The sequence below is a fragment of the Rattus norvegicus genome, chromosome 9 (genome assembly GCF_021556685.1).
Source record: "Rattus norvegicus strain SHRSP/BbbUtx chromosome 9, alternate assembly SHRSP_T2T, whole genome shotgun sequence".
NCBI classification, from domain to species: Eukaryota; Metazoa; Chordata; class Mammalia; order Rodentia; family Muridae; genus Rattus; species Rattus norvegicus.
Window position 1 is genome coordinate 69,105,307 of NC_141542.1, and position 11,065 is coordinate 69,116,371.

The window sequence follows — 11,065 nt, forward strand, 5'->3', positions numbered from 1 at the left end:
AATAGGGTTATTTGGTTCTCTGGAGTCTAACTTCTTGAGTTCTTTATATATATTGGAAGTTAGCCCTCTATCAGATATAGGATTGGTAAAGATCTTTTCCCAATTGTTGGTTGCCGTTTTGTGCTAATGGCAGTGTCCTTTGCCTTACAGAAGTTTGCAATTTTATGAGGTCCCATTTGTCACTTGATCTTAGAGCATAAGCCATTGGTGTTCTGTTCAGGAAATTTTCCCTAGTGCCCATGTCTTCAAGGTTCTTCCCTATTTTTTCTTCTATTAGTTTGAATGTATCTGGTTTGATGTGGAGGTCCTTGATCCATTTGAACTTGAGCTTTCTACAGAGTGATAAGAATGGATTGATTTGTATTCTTCTACATGCTGACCACTAGTCAAACCAACACCATTTGTTGAAAATTCTATCTTTTCCCCCAAAGGGTTGTTTTAGATTCTTTGTCAAGATCAAGTGACCATAGGTGTGTGGGTTCATTTCAGGATCTTCAATTCTATTCCTTTGATCTACCAGCCTGTCTTTGTACCAATACCAGACAGTTTTTTTTTTAAATCAGAATTGCTCTGTAATATGTCTTGAAGTCAGGGATGGTGATTCTCCCAGAGTTCTTTTATTGTTTGGGATAGTTTTTGCTATCCTTTTTGTTGTTGTTGTTGTTGTTGTTGTTGTTGTTGTTGTTATTTCAGATGAATTTGCAAATTGCTCTTTCTCACTTTATGGAGAATTGAGTTGGAATTTTGATGGGGATTGCATTGAATGTGTAGATCGTTTTTAGCAAAATGTTCTTTTTTACAATATTAATCCTGCCAATTCACGAGCATGGGAGATCTTTCCATCTTCTGAGATCTGTAATTTCTTTTTCAAACACTTGAAGTTCTTATCATACAGATATTTCACTTTCTTGAGTCATACCAAGGTATTTTATATTATTTGTGAATATGGTAAAGGGTGTCATTTCCCTACCTTCTTTGCATCCTGTTTATCTATTGAGTAGAGGAAGGCTACTGATTTGTTTTTGTGAATTTTATATCCAGCCACTTTGCAGAAGTTGTTTATCAGGCTCAGGATTTCTCTGGTGGAACTTTTGGGGTCACTTAAGTATACTATCCTGTCATCTGCAAATAATGATATTTTGGCTTCCTCCTTTCCCATTCGTATCCCTTTGACCTCCTTTTGTTGTCTGATTTCTCTGGCTAGGACTTTGAGTACTATATTGAATAGGTAGGAAGAGAGTGGGCAGACTTGTCTAGTCTTTGATTTTAGTTGGATTGCTTCAAGTTTCTCTACATTAAGTTTAATGTTGGCTATTGGCTTGCTGTATATTATTTTAACTGTTTATTTTATTTATTTACATTTCAAATGTTATCCCCCTTTCCAATCTCCCCTCTACAACTTCCTATCTCCTTCCCCTCCCCATGCCTCTATGAGGGTGTTACCTACATGCCCACCTACTTCTTCCTCAGTGCCCTAGCATTCCCTACACTGAGGCATTGAGCCTCCACAGGACCAAGGGGCGTCCCTCCCAGTGATGCAGATAAAGCAGTCCTCTGCTATATATCCAGCTGGAAACATGGGTGCCCCAAATATGTAGGGTTCTTAAACACTTAAACCTCCCATCTATCCCACTGACCAGAGAGGAGAGAAAGAAGGATAATAGTAAAAGGCAGTTGTAGACGTATTTAGAAGTCCTTCCTGAAGGTAATTCCAACCTTCATTGTAAGATAGCAGCATCAAATTCCATAGCAAAAACCAAACACATTTCAATAGCAGCAACAGGATCAGGCAGTAACCACAAGGCTTCACAGAATCAGCTGGAATACTATGAGAAGTTCTTTTGTGTATTTCTCTATGAAGGTCAAGGAAGACCAGTACAGACCAACAAAGACCAGTGAAGTCAAGAAAAGACTTGCAATGCAAGAATGTCCTCTCTTTGTTGTGGGGTTCTATGTATATTCTTTCTTTTTTTTTGTTCATTTCTTTTTTTATATTGCATTCTTTTTTTCTGTTTTTTTTATTTATTTAATACTTAATAATAATACTTTGGTTTCCAGGCAAACAGCCCCCTCCCCCCTCCCCTTCCTTATGGGTGTTCCCCTCCCAACCCTCCCCCGATTGCCACACTCCCCCAAACAGTCTAGTTCACTGGGGGTTCAGTCTTAGCAGGACCCACGGCTTCCCCTTCCACTGGTGCTCTTACTAGGATATTCATTGCTACCTATGAGGTCAGAGTCCAGGGTCAGTCCATGTATAGTCTTTAGATAGTGGTTTAGTCCCTGGAAGCTCTGGTTGCTTGGCATTGTTGTACATATAGGGTCTCGAACCCCTTCAAGCTCTTCCAGTTCTTTCTCTGATTCCTTCAACGGAGTCAGTTCAGTGGTTTGCTGCTGGCATTCGCCTCTGTATTTGCTGTATTCTGGCTGTGTCTCTCAGGAGCGATCTACATCCGGCTGCTGTCAGTCTGCACTTCTTTGCTTCATCCATCTTGTCTAATTGGGTGGCTGTATATGTATGGGCCACATGTGGGGCAGGCTCTGAATGGGAGTTCCTTCAGTCTCTGTTTTAATCTTTGCCTCTCTCTTCCCTGCCAAGGGTATTCTTGTTCCCCTTTTAGAGAAGGAGTGAAGCATTCACATTTTGATCATCCGTCTTGAGTTTCATTTGTTCTAGGCACTAGGGTCATTCAAGCGTTTGGGCTAATAGCCACTTATCAATGAGTGCATACCATGTATGTCTTTCTGTGATTGGGTTAGCTCACTAAGGATGATATTTTCCAGTTCCAACCATTTGCCTACGAATTTCATAAAGCCGTTGTTTTTGATAGCTGAGTAATATTCCATTGTGTAGATGTACCACATTTTCTGTATCCATTCCTCTGTTGAAGGGCATCTGGGTTCTTTCTAGCTTCTGGCTATTATAAATAAGGCTGCGATGAACATAGTGGAGCACGTGTCTTTTTTATATGTTGGGGCATCTTTTGGGTATATGCCCAAGAGAGGTATAGCTGGATCCTCAGGCAGTTCAATGTCCAATTTTCTGAGGAACCTCCAGACTGATTTCCAGAATGGTTGTACCAGTCTGCAATCCCAACAACAATGGAGGAGTGTTCCTCTTTCTCCGCATACTCGCCAGCATCTGCTGTCACCTGAGTTTTTGATCTTAGCCATTCTCACTGGTGTGAGGTGAAATCTCAGGGTTGTTTTGATTTGCATTTCCCTTATGACTAAAGATGTTGAACATTTCTTTAGGTGTTTCTCAGCCATTCGGCATTCCTCAGCTGTGAATTCTTTGTTTAGCTCTGAACCCCATTTTTAATAGGGTTATTTGCTCCATGCGGTCTAACTTCTTGAGTTCTTTGTATATTTTGGATATAAGGCCTCCATCTGTTGTAGGATTGGTAAAGATCTTTTCCCAATCTGTTGGTTGCCGATTTGTCCTAACCACAGTGTCCTTTGCCTTACAGAAGCTTTGCAGTTTTATGAGATCCCATTTTTCGATTCTTGATCTTAGAGCATAAGCCATTGCTGTTTTGTTCAGGAAATTTTTTCCAGTGCCCATGTGTTCCAGATGCTTCCCTAGTTTTTCTTCTATTAGTTTGAGTGTATCAGGTTTGATGTGGAGGTCCTTGATCCACTTGGACTTAAGCTTTGTACAGGGTGATAAGCATGGATCAATCTGCATTCTTCTACATGTTGACCTCCAGTTGAACCAGCACCATTTGCTGAAAATGCTATCTTTTTTCCATTGGATGGTTTTGGCTCCTTTGTCAAAAATCAAGTGACCATAGACGTGTGGGTTCATTTCTGGGTCATCAATTCTATTCCATTGGTCTATCTGTCTGTCTCTGTACCAATACCATGCAGTTTTTATCACTATTGCTCTGTAATACTGCTTGAGTTCAGGGATAGTGATTCCCCCTGAAGTCCTTTTATTGTAGAGGATAGTTTTAGCTATCCTGGGTTTTTTGTTATTCCAGATGAATTTTCAAATTGTTCTGTCTAACTCTTTGAAGAATTGGATTGGTATTTTGATGGGGATTGCATTGAATCTGTAGATTGCTTTTGGTAAAATGGCCATTTTTACTATATTAATCCTGCCAATCCATGAGCATGGGAGATCTTTCCATCTTCTGAGGTCTTCTTCAATTTCTTTCTTCAGTGTCTTGAAGTTCTTACTGTACAGATCTTTTACTTGCTTGGTTAAAGTCACACCGAGGTACTTTATATTATTTGGGTCTATTATGAAGGGTGTCGTTTCCCTAATTTCTTTCTCGGCTTGTTTCTCTTTTGTGTAGAGGAAGGCTACTGATTTATTTGAGTTAATTTTATACCCAGCCACTTTGCTGAAGTTGTTTATCAGCTTTAGTAGTTCTCTGGTGCAACTTTTGGGATCACTTAAGTAAACTATCATATCCTCTGCAAATAGTGATATTTTGACCTCTTCTTTTCCGATCTGCATCCCCTTGACCTACTTTAGTTGTCTGATTGCTCTGGCTAGAACTTCAAGAACTATATTGAATAAGTAGGGAGAGAGTGGGCAGCCTTGTCTAGTCCCTGATTTTAGTGGTATTGCTTCAAGTTTCTCTCCATTTAGTTTAATTTTAGCAACTGGTTTGCTGTATATGGCTTTTACTATGTTTAGGTATGGACCTTGAATTCCTATTCTTTCCAGGACTTTTATCATGAAGGGGTGTTGAATTTTGTCAAATGCTTTCTCAGCATCTAATGAAATGATCATGTGGTTCTGTTCTTTCAGTTTGTTTATATAATGGATCACATTAATGGTTTTCTGTATGTTAAACCATCCCTGCATGCCTGGGATGAAGCCTACTTGATCATGGTGGATGATTGTTTTGATGTGCTCTTGAATTCGGTTTGCCAGAATTTTATTGAGTATTTTTGCGTCGATATTCATAAGGGAAATTGGTCTGAAGTTCTCTTTCTTTGTTGGGTCTTTGTGTGGTTTAGGTATAAGAGTAATTGTGGCTTCATAGAAGGAATTCGGGAGTGATCCATCTGTTTCAATTTTGTGGAATAGTTTGGATAATATTGGTATGAGGTCTTCTATGAAGGTTTGATAGAATTCTGCACTAAACCCATCTGGACCTGGGCTCTTTTTGGTTGGGAGACCTTTAATGACTGCTTCTATTTCCTTAGGAGTTATGGGGTTGTTTAACTGTTTTATCTGTTCCTGATTTAACTTCAGTACCTGATATTTGTCTAGGAAATTGTCCATTTCCTGAAGATTTTCAAGTTTTGTTGAATATAGTCTTTTATAGTAAGATCTGATGATTTTTTGAATTTCCTCTGAATCTGTAGTTATGTCTCCGTTTTCATTTCTGATTTTGTTAATTTGGACGCACTCTCTGGGTCCTCTTGTTAGTCTGACTAATGGTTTATCTATCTTGTTGATTTTCTCAAAGAACCAACTTTTGGTTCTGTTGATTCTTTCTATGGTCCTTTTTGTTTCTATTTGGTTGATTTCAGCTCTGAGTTTGATTATTTCCTGCCTTCTACTCCTCCTGGGTGTATTTGCTTCTTTTTGCTCTAGAGCTTTTAGGTGTGCTGTCAAACTGCTGACATATGCTCTTTCCTGTTTCTTTCTGCAGGCACACAGCGCTATGAGTTTTCCTCTTAGCACAGCTTTCATTGTGTCCCATAAATTTGCGTATGTTGTACCTTCATTTTCATTAAATTCTATAAAGTTTTTAATTTCTTTCTTTATTTCTTCCTTGACCAGGTTATCATTGAGTAGAGCATTGTTCAATTTTCACGTATATGTGGGCATTCTTCCCTTATTGTTATTGAAGACCAGTTTTAGGCCGTGGTGGTCTGATAGCACGCATGGGATTATTTCTATCTTTCTGTACCTGTTGAGGCCCGTTTTTTGACCAACTATATGGTCAATTTTGGAGAAAGTACCATGAGGAACTGAGAAGAAGGTATATCCTTTTGCTTTAGGATAGAATGTTCTATAAATATCTGTTAAGTCCATTTGGCTCATGACTTCTCTTAGTCTGTCAACATCTCTGTTTAATTTCTGTTTCCATGATCTGTCCATTGATGAGAGTGGGGTTCTGAAATCTCCCACTATTATTGTGTGAGGTGCAATGTGTGTTTTGTGCTTTAGTAAGGTTTCTTTTACGTATGTAGGTGCCCTTGTATTTGGGGCATAGATATTTAGGATTGAGAGTTCATCTTGGTGGATTTTTCCTTTGATGAATATGAAGTGTCCTTCCTTATCTTTTTTGATGACTTTTAATTGAAAATTGATTTTATTTGATATTAGAATGGCTACTCCAGCTTGCTTCTTCTGACCATTTGCTTGGAAAGTTGTTTTCCAGCCTTTCACTCTGAGGTAGTGTCTGTCTTTGTCTCTGAGGTGTGTTTCCTGTAGGCAGCAGAATGCAGGGTCCTCATTGCGTATCCAGTTTGTTAATCTATGTCTTTTTATTGGGGAGTTGAGGCCATTGATGTTGAGAGATATTAAGGAATAGTGATTATTGCTTCCTGTTATATTCATATTTGGATGTGAGGTTATGTTTGTGTGCTTTCATTCTCTTTATTTTGTTGCCAAGACGATTAGTTTCTTGCTTCTTCTAGGGTATAGCTTGCCTCCTTATGTTGGGCTTTACCATTTATTATCCTTTGTAGTGCTGGATTTGTAGAAAGATATTGTGTAATTTAGTTTTGTCATGGAATATCTTGGTTTCTCCATCTATGTTAATTGAGAGTTTTGCAGGATACAGTAACCTGGGCTGGCATTTGTGTTCTTTTAGGGTCTGTATGACATCTGTCCAGGATCTTCTGGCCTTCATAGTTTCTGGCAAAAAGTCTGGTGTGATTCTGATAGGTCTGCCTTTATATGTTACTTGACCTTTTTCCCTTACTGCTTTTAATATTCTTTCTTTATTTTGTGCGTTTGTTGTTTTGACAATTATGTGACGGGAGGTGTTTCTTTTCTGGTCCAATCTATTTGGAGTTCTGTAGGCTTCTTGTATGCCTATGGGTATCTCTTTTTTTTAGGTTAGGGAAGTTTTCTTCTATGATTTTGTTGAAGATATTTACTGGTCCTTTGAGCTGGGAGTCTTCACTCTCTTCTATACCTATTATCCTTAGGTTTGATCTTCTCATTGAGTCCTGGATTTCCTGTATGTTTTGGACCAGTAGCTTTTTCTGTTTTACATTATCTTTGACAGTTGAGTCAATGATTTCTAGGGAATCTTCTGCTCCCGGTATTCTCTCTTCCATCTCTTGTATTCTGTTGGTGAAGCTTCTATCTACAGCTCCTTGTCTCTTCTTTTGATTTTCTGTATCCAGAAAATCAAATGTTCTTTCTTGATTGCTTCTATTTCCATTTTTAATTCCTTCAACTGTTTGATTGTGTTTTCCTGGATTTCTTTCAGGGATTTTTGTGTCTCCTCTCTATGGGTTTCTACTTGTTTATTTATGTTTTCCTGGAATTCTTTCAGGGATTTTTGTGTCTCCTCTCTATGGGCTTCTACTTGTTTATTTATGTTTTCCTGGAATTCTTTCAGGCATTTTTGCGATTCCTCTCTGTAGGCTTCTACTTGTTCTCTAAGGGAGTTCTTCACGTCTTTCTTGAAGTCCTCCAGCATCATGATCAAATATGATTTTGAAACTAGACTTGCTTTTCTGGTGTGTTTGGATATTCCATGTTTATTTTGGTGGGAGAATTGGGCTCCGATGATGCCATGTAGTCTTGGTTTCTGTTGCTTGGGTTCCTGTGCTTGCCTCTCGCCATCAGATTATCTCTAGTGTTACTTTGTTCTGCTATTTCTGACAGTGGCTAGACTGTCCTATAAGCCTGTGTGTCAGGAGTGCTGTAGACCTGTTTTCCTGTTTTCTTTCAGCCAGTTATGGGCACAGATTGTTCTGCTTTCGGGCGTGTAGTTTTTCCTCTCTACAGGTCTTCAGCTGTTCCTGTGGCTTGTGTCTTGAGTTCACCAGGCATGTCACTTGCAGGGGAAAAGTTGGTCCTACCTGAGGTTCCGAGGCTCAAGTGTGCTCGTGGGGTACTGCCTAAGTCCTCTCCGCAGCGGCAGCAACCGAGAAGATCTGCGCTGCTCTTTCCGGGAGCCTCCGTGCACCAGGGTTCCAGATTGCGTTTTGTGTTTTCCTCTGGCGTCTGGATGTGTGCAGAGTGCAGTCTCTTCTGGTTTCCCAGGCGTGTCTGCCTCTCTGTAGGTTTAGCTCTCCCTCCCACGGGATTTGGGTGCAGAGAACTGTTTATCCGGTCTGTTTCCTTCAGGGTCTGGCGGTGTCTCAGGCGAAGGGGTCCTGCCGCTCCTGGGCCCTCCCCTACGGGAACCCAGAGGCCTTATACAGTTTCCTCTTGGGCCAGGGATGTGGGCAGAGGTGGGCAGTGTTGGTGGTCTCCTCCGCTCTGCAGCCTCAGGAGTGCCCACCTGACCAGGTGGAGAGGTCTCTCTCCCACGTTGTTTGGGGGCAGACAGCTGCTATTTATATTCTTTCTAAACACCATATACCATCTCAAGTGTCTGTTCTTAGCATAATGTTACATGCCCTATCACAAGACAGCTTGCAAAATAACATAATATGACATAAATGAGTTATTAAAGAAACCAGAAATTTCCACTTCACCTGTGTTCTACTTCTAGTATCTTTTATCCAGGAAAATATTCTGTATGCTACCAAATGAGATAAACACCAATCCAATTTCAAACCTGTTGTTCTATCATGATATACTGCCTACAAATAGGCCAGAGCACAGTGGCACAAAGCTGTCAGAGTAACCAACCAACATTTAATTTGACTTAAGGCCCACACCATAAAATACAACTCTTAACTGACACTGCTTGAGTGACCAAGAATCAAAAAATAGCTAACTCAGAGACTTACAGTATATCCAAATACCACTGGTCTAAAATCAAAACAGCAACAAAAATCCCAACATAAAACATGGCAATAAAATGACTACTGACAACATTCTGCTATTCTTACAGATCAGTACTTTGACAGCTATCATCAGAGATGGAACAAATACAAAGACCCACAACCCGTTAATATTCTGTGAGTGAGAGACATGGAACACTCAATCCTAAAATAGAATGACTCCATCAATTCTATCACTGAGGGCTCCAGGAACCCCATGGAGGGGAGGGAAGATAAAATGTAAGAGCCTGTTGGGATGGAGGACATTAACAAAATAAAGCCCTCTAAATTAACAGGCTCATACATAAACTGTCCAGTACTGAGGTAGCATGCACAGGGCCATGACAGGTCTGAATCAGGTCACTTCTTTGCCTATATAGCATGGCTTCCAGTTCAGTGCTGTTGTGCAGATCCTGAGTGCAAATGAGTGAGTCTCTATTTCTTATGCTTTCTGTAGACTTCTTTTCATTGTTTGTGCATGTTTTTCCATTCCAGTGTGTTAATTTCGTTTGGTTTAATATTTTATCATAATGTGCATTCTTATTCTTATTCTTATTCTTATTCTTATTCTTATTCTTCTTCATCATCATCATCATCATCATCATCATCATCATCATCATCATCATCATCCCCTAGATTTGTCTGTTTGTATTCTAATCACAAACAAAAATGGTTTGGATCTGGATGGGCGTGGGACGTGGGAGAAACTAGAGAGTAGAAAGAGGGGATATATTATGTGAGAAAAAAATTACTTTCAAAAAATGTGAAACCTCTGTTACTAGCATGATTTTCCATTTCAGTTTTATCATATATATAATTTAGAGAAAATTAAGCAAATTTTCAAGAGAATGAAGAGCCACTGTCATATAGAATAAAGATCAATGTGTCAGTTAGATTAGTTGAAATCCTGTGGCTCCTTGGAACACTATCTGTATATACACTATAAGAGTGCTGAATAAATTTTGATTTTTTAAAAGGACCTAGTAAATTACTTCCCAATTCTAAATCATTCCTCCTAATCCATGTCTTTTATTCAATATAGTTCATTTCATTGTTTATGGGGGAAAAAAAAGAACGAAAATGCTGTTACAGTGCCCCTGGCCAGAGTCTTCTCTATGGTGTGTAGGCAGACAATCTCTCAGCTTCCTTAGAACTTTGATATTGCTACTTTTCTCCAGGGGCTGCAGGGAAGATAAATTACCAGTTGTCATTTTTTAAAGCATGCCTTTAGCACATCAGACTACAGTAAATGAAGAAAATTACTTAAAATAGTAACAAACGGCAGTTTATCATTAATGCCATTCCCACAGTGGCATGTCACTATCAAAGGGCATTCCAGCATGGAAAACATCAGGACTAAACTTCAAACTGAGATGCACACAATACTCATGTGTCTTGTCTAACAACTGACAGAAGAAGAAAAAAAATCAAGTACCACGTAGGGAATAGAACATGAGCAGCAAGAAAATTAAGGGATGAAAAGGAATTGGGGTAAAACAGGCAAAGGTGTATTCGCAAAGGCGAATTCTCTTTAAACTCTGAGTTAGGCCAGGGAGGACTTGACAATCCAAGGGCTTATACCAGGTTGAAAGCTCCTGACAGGGATCTAATTTGTGCAAAGTTATAACAGTTGCATAATTGGTTCCCAATTCATCCTGAAATAACAATCAGCTCAGAGTCTCAAGTCCTAGCACAGGACTTGGCAAACGTCTTGGTAACTTCATTTAACTAACAGACATGAGTGACCACGGCCCCAGGACACTGATGTAAATTGCCCCAATTCTATGTTCCTAGATAGCAAAAGTTTCATGAAATTATTATAGTAATAGAACAAAGAAATTCATAAATCAATGCACTTTCCAGCTACATTGCTAGAAACAGGTAGATGAATTATAGCAAAGAGGAGAGGTTACAGTACCAATCCTCTAATATTATCTGACAACACTTTTAATTTTGTCACTGGTGAAAGTGAGAGGTCTGTTCATACATTCTGAATGATTTATCCATGAGTCACACAATGTTTGGTCACATAGAATCAAGCAATAAATAAATGGAGGAAGTTAATATTGTCCAAGAATATTTAGATTAGAACTTTCCACATTTTAACCCCCAAACATTGTGAAGTTCTCATTAATCCATCTAGCTC